Source organism: Priapulus caudatus, unplaced genomic scaffold (genome assembly GCF_000485595.1).
Source record: "Priapulus caudatus unplaced genomic scaffold, Priapulus_caudatus-5.0.1 Scaffold882, whole genome shotgun sequence".
Taxonomy (NCBI): domain Eukaryota; kingdom Metazoa; phylum Priapulida; class Priapulimorpha; order Priapulimorphida; family Priapulidae; genus Priapulus; species Priapulus caudatus.
The window spans coordinates 73,853-82,716 of record NW_014577943.1 but is presented as its reverse complement, the minus strand read 5'-3'; the positions used below and the strand labels follow the sequence as shown (position 1 = coordinate 82,716).

At 40.6% G+C, this 8,864-nt stretch overlaps 1 protein-coding gene across 1 annotated transcript in view; it reads right to left on the bottom strand.

Annotated features, from left to right (window-relative positions):
* The window catches only part of LOC106814193 (chromatin modification-related protein eaf-1-like), a 64,816-nt gene that overhangs the window by 15,657 nt on the left and 40,295 nt on the right, over positions 1-8,864 (bottom strand). The window lies entirely within an intron of this gene.

Below are 8,864 nucleotides of genomic sequence, written 5' to 3'. Positions count from 1 at the left end.
GCCGGAAATGTTCATCCGCGACGCTTTGACATCTCGCGGCATAGTAGCTTGACATATACGTGCATAATTCTGTTTGTCTAGCGAAGACCACGGAATCGATGTCGTGAACTGGCAGATAAGCTGCCCGGGCCAATTCCCCTCTCGAGTACTTCGCAACAGTTGAGTATCAATTGTCTGGTACTGTCCAGAACAACATGAAGTGCACATATCTCTGCAGTTTGCGACATGTCAAATAAGCAACTGAAGACGGAATGTAATAGAACTTCAATGGCATTGATGACCCGATGAGATATGATGATGATTCAGCATGATGAATAAGCTAAGCCAACGGAGCGCTGTCGAACATGAGTCCATGGTATACGCAGACTTGCTCATGGCACACCTTGTGCTAATGTAATGTAATTGTCATGTAATATGTAATTGTATATGTATGTAATTCTAGACACTAGGCCTAGTCACAGACTGTAAATCAAAACCTTTCTACTTCTGAGTTCTTTTTACTTCATTATTGACATGATGATATGACTAAAGTTGAGACATTTGACATTGGTGATACAGAGGTAGGCCCAAGCAGAGTGCATTTTTATAGGGTAACGGGTATAAAATCTCATACCATGGTTGAACTTGTAACACGGGCCCCATTCAATCAAAACTGGGCAGGACCCGAGCGCGGGAAAGGTGGCTGATTTTATTAATGTTAGTATGCTGTAGTTGATCTCAGTAAAAAGAGTTCGAAATATGTAGTGTCTGTAACATCTTGGCCTGCTTTTGCGCTAAAATCCAGACATGAGTAAGAAATGCATGAATAGACTTCTTTGTGGGCCTAATTAATTTGGAAAATTCAATTAAAAAACAGTATAAATTGTACTCAGGGAATATGTCTATTGCCATTTGGAAAGGTTTAGTTTTCAAATCTTCACCGCAACGTAAAATTTCAAGCGAATTTCAGTTTTTATCATTTTTGGCCTTATTTTAAGCGGCCAAATAAGGCATTTTTAATACAGAATAGTGCAAAATCCGTTCATACGCGATATTGCTATAAATAAAAATAAAGCAAACTTTGTTTTTACTGCTAATCACTTCTACCATCTCTTTGCTCAGAATAGACACAGCTCAGTCTAACAAATACCATTGGTAACTCGATACCGAGTGACGGTGGACCGGAAGACTGCGTAAAGGGGAATGCTTTCTGACAGGGGGTCCCGCCGATTTTAAGAGGGGTAAATCTTCATGCCTCTTGACCGCTCTGGCTGACCTACATACATAACAGATTTGCAATAATGATGGATAATAAAGTGTAGAGACAAAATAACAACATTTTGAGGTGCATTTGTCAAGCTGTAGTGTCCATTCTCTTGCAAAATTATTCAATTTTCATATTTCGCCTACCGCGCACACCATTAGCATCTGTCGCGGTCCACCACGAGTGGCCCATATACAAGTGGGCAATTTCTACCATTAAGACTGTGAGTCTCGGCTTCTCCTGGTTTTTTTTTCATCTATGGACATAGGCCTTTCAAAAAAATATGTGAAGATTATGCCACCCAGGTGGTACCATTGATGAAATTTGGGGGTCTGGCTCATGGACTAAAACGCCACACCGTCTCGTGTTTTGTTTTCATTAATCCAACTTATAAACTTGACCCACGAATAAATGGCAAACGATTGTAAACATCACCGGAGCATTTGCCGCGAAGTCGTTCAGCATGTTTATAAGCGACAGTGTGTAAAGCTTATACAACAGCAGCTTTGAGGATCAAATTCATCAGCTCAGGGCTTTATTTTATCACCGACGAAAAGCTTGACGTATCGTTGACGGCTGGTATCTTCGGCGTTACACACATGAACCGCCGTAAACACACACCATCCAGACGTCGTCCTGCATCAAAGCTACTGCCTGCGTTAACTGCTTTTGCGCCCGAAGCCCCAACCCAAAACGGCAAAAAGCGCAAAACGCAAAATCGTGCCCCAGGCCTATCTACGCGAGCATCATGATGAAATATGACTGTTACTCCCGTATTCAATTGCTACAGCAGATCGAGACTGATGACTGAAGGATGCAGCGACATGGAAAATTAAAAGCCTGGAATTAAGGTTTTTTAGTGCAAGTTTTAATTGCAAAAACATGTATGTTTTCTTGAAATGGAAACTGAAATACCTCAAATTGACGAAAATGCAAAACAAGTGACTGAATGACTTATGATGCTTGCAGAATACTATTAAAGTTTTAATAGTCTGGCTTTGAAAATTGAGTGGTTGGTTGCCTTTTTGACTGAAACATGCTAAATGTGTGATTCAAGTTATCCTCGATATGTTTCAAGAATGGATATTTTGTTAGATGAACAAAAACATGCGCCTAAAAATGTAAAATGTAAGAGTAGGCAAACTGCACCGAGCTAATTTTTATCCGCAAAATGCCTGGCAAATGGCATTTCATGAAGTCTAGATTTCCAATTTTTTTCCAGGGGGGCCATGCCCCGAACGGCGCCCCTAGTTTGGCCTCGTCACCTGCGGGCAGCTGCGATGCAAATCAGCGACTTCGAGCACACCGTCGGCAAGCGAAGGCGTGTGATTTTCAGCGTCGCTGTGCCTTTTTCAAACACAAAGACTGCTAACGACTTTGTTTAATGCTTTGTTCATCGCTAGACCAACGGTGCATAGGTATTCTTACACCTGTCATGCATAGGGCAAGTGTGGTAGAAGGTATAAAAATCGATGAATATTTGATAGCGTATTCTACTGTTTATCATTGCAGTGGTAGAGGCATGTGATGTATATCTTGATGGTATTACTACGTGTTTATCATAGCAGTGTGTAGAAGGTCATTATTAATACGGGTAAAATTTACAAAATGATTATTACTGTTGTTGTTCTTTATTGTCAAAAATCGTCAAACTAATTATTGGTGCGCACGTACACCCAATTTAGGTGCCGGTCCAGTAATTTTGGCTGGCTTGGTGGACGCGAAAGGTCAGTGTTTAGAAACTTTCATTCGTGAGACTGGCATGTGGGTCAAACGGATGCAATGCCGGCCATGGCAAAAGCTCATCTTGACGACCATGTCAAGTTGAGCTAAAAATGTCCAAACAATGCGATGAACGGCTGTGCCAGTATCCGTTGCCGAGAATTCAGTCAGGAGCATGGTAGTTTCAGCTGTTTTCGGACTTAGATAGGAACACGAGCGGACATTAGGAGGGGCAGAAATGGTCCAACAGGAAGAGCTGGTTGGGAAATAGGACGGCGCTTGCAGTTGGCAGAGGTTCGATTATATGAAACATGATCAGAAGTTTTTACTACGCTAACGCTTGCACTCTCAAACGATAATAAAATTACCGCAATAGCAAAATAAAATGTAAACATGGCCCAGGAAATAGAAACTTCTGAGTAACGAAAACACATGGAAACACTAAACGCGGCAGACACCCTAACGCGGCAAGTTTAGCAGATAATATTAAAACCAGCGTCCACGAACAAATGCAACCGCGATGGTGTTGTGATTCTGGACCACGACGGACGCTGGTGTCAGCCTCAGATGCTGCTTTCCTTGCTCATCAACATTTTTTGCCATATATATATTTACATATATATCCCCACATATCCATATACATATGCGTGCACTGCACGTACACATGCACATACATCACAGGTCCCTTATCTATTGCGTAATTAATCATTACAAAAGTTCGTCATTTAAAAATTACAATGCAAAGTGGGCAATGCAAATAAAAAAGTATATATATATGGAAAATTATATGATAATTTTGTTATAGATAATGTTTAAATCCTTCGAAATTATAGGAATATGTTGCATAAATATAAATACGGAAAATACAATAGCAAACAAGAGTCGCAGAGTGACTGGGCTCATCTGAGGTCTGTTGCTACGGTTATAACGTAACATTAAGTCGTGCGTAGTGACACTTTGTTTATGCGCGCAGATATATGCAGAGTACGAAGTTGCGTAGACATCAGTTTGCAGCAAACATTTTTTTCTATTGCAAGAGAAAGAGAAAGCGGAGAGGAGGAAGAGAGAGGGGGGGCAAGAGAAAGAAAAAGAGAGAGAGAGAAAGTGGGCGAGAGGAGAGAAGTCAGTCAGACTAAATTGTTTATAAACAAATAACACCCACGCGGCCAGCGCTACTGTAAATGCAGTTACGTCATTGATTGAAATGTACGATTCGGATGTTCGCCGGCGCGCGTGCCAACTTCCGAGCGAGTATGGAGCAGGCCGAGGTAAGCAGACGCACGGTGATATGGCACTCTGGCCAGCGTCCCAGCAAGCCAGCCATGCTCCAGCGCATATGCCCGACATTGCAGCAGCTACTGTACACGTCGACGGCGAGAGCCATGCAAGGACAGTACAAACTGCAAATGTTTTATTGTACGGTTGACGATTCCATTTCTGGCATTACTTATCTCGAAGATTGATTACAGCTGAGTTAAGAAAATAATCTTTCTGGGCACCTTTTGAGGCGGGCAATATCTTTGAGCCTATCGCTGGCCGGGACATTGCTTCTCACTCCTGTCGCCCCCCCGCCCCCCCGCCGTCCGGCAAATATCGTGACCGTAGCGTCGAGGGCCGGTTTAAGATTTGTGGCCCAACTGTTGACCGGACAACGTCGAACACACGACGGACGGACGCTCATGCGATTCTACAAGCTGCATCTGACTTCGTCAGATGAGCTAAAAACAGTAAAAGAAATCTCAAATGGGATTTGATCCCAGGTAGTGGCACTGCTAGTGGTAGTGGCTACCAAATGTTGACGCGCTTCGCTTGCAATAACCTGGTCAAACTAATCGCCAAGTACTCCCTCACATCTGTTGCCTGACAATTTCATTGGTCCATGCAAATAACATTCAGACATCGTATCAGGACAAGCACTCCCGGACAATCACCCCCCTGGACAATTCCCCAGGATAATTACCCATGTCAATTACTCCCTTAAGGCGGGCTTATGTCGGGCTTGCAGCCGACTCGACTGGAAGCAACTGGATTTCGAGCAACTGGAAGCGATCGGCAGCGACTAGTTGCGTCCAATTGCCCACTGTTCTATTCCGAACAACTAGTGGCGGCCAGTCGCAGGCAGTCGCGTCGCAGTCGACCGACCTAAGCACTGCAGTCGCAGTGAATTGAAGCCAATGCTTCCAGTCAAGTCGGCTCGCAAGCCCGACATAAGCCCCCCTTTAGACAATTACTCACCTGTAGTTATTTAATATTTATTATGTAATAGTTTTTATCATTAATCTTTTGATTGTTAGGGCAAACCCAAATGTGAGAATGCCTACCCGAAAGTATTTGACATTTTTTCACGAAAATGATGAGAAATAACTTGAAATAAACATAAGAAAAGATTTAACTAGATTTTACATTTTTCTCACAAATTACCATTTTCCCAAAGAATAGAGAATGGAATATTTCTGCATACCTAAGAATGAGATTTTCAATTAAAATTAAATGATGACTACATCTAGGAAGAATATAATAGTATTTTACAGTTTCTTTTGAAGATGTCTTTTACACAGATATTAATTCCACACAATAATCTCGAAAATAAAGAAACTAAAATCACGGGGTAATTTACATGAGTGTGTTTGTCTGGGAGGGGTACGAGAGGTAATTGTACAGGGTAATTGTTGGGAGGGGGGTGATCCCCAGGATCCAGCTGTCAGTAGGAAATTGGCTATTCCTTCAATCTATTGAAAAATATCCATTGGCCTACGCAAGTAACGTCTAGAAAAATGTATTCTTCAGGTTTAAGTCACCAAGAAGTTTGTTAATTTATCAATTCAGTGTTTGCAAGGTTTATACTGTATGATACTATCAGGAGTAAGATAATATAGAATCTATATTATCTTACTCCTGATACTATGAATACGACTACAGAAGTTTATTCATGATTCACAGAGTGACAGACACTTACAACTGTGCTCATCGGACAGTCTGAGCCAGTGCTAAAGCAAGAAGAGGGGGATGTTGGAGAGTCCCATCTGTAATGTGCCTTTCCGTAATTTTCTCACATGATAGAGGAACGAGAAGGAGAGGAGGTCGAGAAGCAAGATTGAGAGAAGCAGAGGGGGAAACAGATAGTAATAGTGAGAGGGGGTCAAAAGTGAAAGCAAGATCGAGAGAGCAAGAGAGAGAGGAAGAGGAAGAGGCAGAGAGAGAGAGAGAGAGAGAGAGAGAGAGAAAGAGAGAGAGAGAGAGAGAGAAAGAGAGAGAAAGAGAGAGAGAGATAAATATACAGATAAATAGAGGGAGATTGGGCAGCGGGGCTATTCAGAGTGTTATTAAGGGGCACCTATATATATGTCCTACATACGCCTGCTTCTGTCAGCCAGCGATTGTCCGGTCTTATTCTATTCTGTCTTAAGGCCCCCCGCACATGGTGAAAGTCGTGCTGAGCATGGAGCGTGAGTTTTGTGCTCAGTAGGAATCTCACACCCCCCGCACACGGTGGTGTGAACAGCGAGACCGAAAACTCACATAAATCGACTCCGCACACGGTGAAACTCACGCTCCGTGCTCAGCACGAATCTCACCGTGTGCGGGGGACTTTAGATAGGACATATATACAAAACTTCTCCACCAACAGCTGTTGCACAACACTACGTACTTGTTTACATTCTTTGTTATCGTATATTAATATCGGTGTATAATGATGATAAATCTATGTCAATGTCTGTTAAAATTATTGTCCGTGATGATACACTTGTTTGCTGGCAGTACGTTCACACCATTTGACGATCTCAAGAATGCAGCTATAAAGTCTTAAGTCAGGGTCTTGAATCTTGTTAACTTTTTGACAAATGCAGCGTAAATTTGACAATGAATAGGGAGTAACTGTTTTATCCGGTAAAACTGGTACGCGCGCCGGCTATTGCTGAGTTCGTTAAACGTCATCTTTCTGATTGCGATCTCGCCTATACAGACACCACCAATCAACATGCTGATATGATGAAACTCGCTTGTCGTGTGTCCGCACGAGGTAAACAAACTCGGCCGGCGACACGCACCGGCCGCCTCACCGCGCACGCCCCCCGCGGAACCGCCCATCGCAGACGCGCCCCCACCCGCCGTGACAGAGTTAGTCCTTGGTGGAAGTATTTAAAATAAACTGCGTTTTCAAAAATAGGATTAAATATTTTAGCCGGCCTCTTAGTGGGAGTTTTCTCTCAAATTGATAAGCCCGGTAACAATATTAGCGTGATAGGCGGTAAAATAAACCGTTAAGCCCGCTATGTAAACTAAGAACGCTGTGAAGTGACAAAATGTTTGTCGTCCAGTAAGGCCGACACCAGACAGACCTTTTTTGTTTTGTTGGTTTAAAGCAGATTTTTTTTGTTGTTGCTTTGGACATCGCGTAGGTGTAAACCAAAAAAAATACAAAATTGTTGTTTGCCAGATGATACAAAATACAAGCTCAAAATACAAGTGATTATCTGTTAAGATGAAATCACAGTGTACATGATATACTAAAGTATTTTATGTTAAAAATAGTGCATAGAGCCACACTATAGTAAAATAACAAAAAATAAGAAAAAAAAACAATAAGAGAGAAAAACTAAATAGCTAAAGACACAGCAAATACTTTCTTTAATTTATTTTTAAAGTTTTATATAAACATCTTTGGGCAAGTTTAGCATTTTTTAATTCATCTATTTTTTATTGTTAGAAAAGTTGTCGCGTTCTTAGTCAAGGAATAAAAAAATACAGATTTTCAATTTTTATTTTTTTCGTTTTTCTTGAAAATTCAGGTCGGCGGATCTCTAAACCAGAAAAATTCTCGCCTAAATGTTTACGAAAGGATACTGTTAGGGTTGGGAGGTGATTTTCTGTGGAAATTTCAATACCCACTTTATTTGATAGACTGCACCCATGGGCACCTATGTATACGTAGAAATTATGTATGTAGCCTCCAAAACAGTTCCAAATCCCTGCATTAGTCAATTCTTAACACAGGCGTTCAATCAGGAAATTTAGAAAAGTGCTAATATCCCCATTGTTAGAAATACTGAAGTTGCTGATTTTTCAAATGCTATTTCTCGAAACTCAGACTCCAACATTTTTGTTACGTTTCAATGCTAACATGTCAAAGAAAAAAAAGGGTCCCTGGAACTTTTTAAAATATTATATTTTATAAGTTATGGCTCTTTGTTTACGAAATTGTTACGTTTTGAAAATCACTACAAATTTTCGTACATCATTTCAACTTATTTCCTAAATTAAAACATTTAAAAAAATTTCAGGGACCCATTTTTAGTTCATATGATGAACAACTTATGGTTAAAAGTTTAGGTCCCAACTCTCAAGCTGTTTCTGAGACATAACAAAATTTTTTTTTTATAAATTGTAACTTTGTATAAGTTGTAATTTGTAACAAAAGCATTTTTTGTATAAATTAGCAATTTTTGCAATCACTTAATTAGCGATGAATTTTTCTAATTTTTTTTTTATCGAGAGCGTAGAGAGACATCTCTCTTATGTAATGGATATGAGTTTGATTGAATTTGATGAGCAGTTATGTGGCAATGCCCTTTACAGTGTTACCCATCCGTAACCCTAACAGTATCCTTAAGTTAAATGTTTAACGTTGTTTGTAACGCTTCACAGTTATTTAAAGCAGGATGCGCAATAGCACTGCCACCAGCCATGCATAGTATTCTCACGTAGTTATCCCTTGCTGCAAAGCATTACACCCCGAGTACATGTACAAGCTAATCTTTCTCTATCCATTGATTGTAGAGAAGATAAGAAAGTACTTTCTATGAAGAAGGCTCTGCATTATTTCATACTTAAAGGACAATTGAAGTCAAATTTTATAACTTCTGTAACGTTTTTATACATAGAAATACATTCAATAACG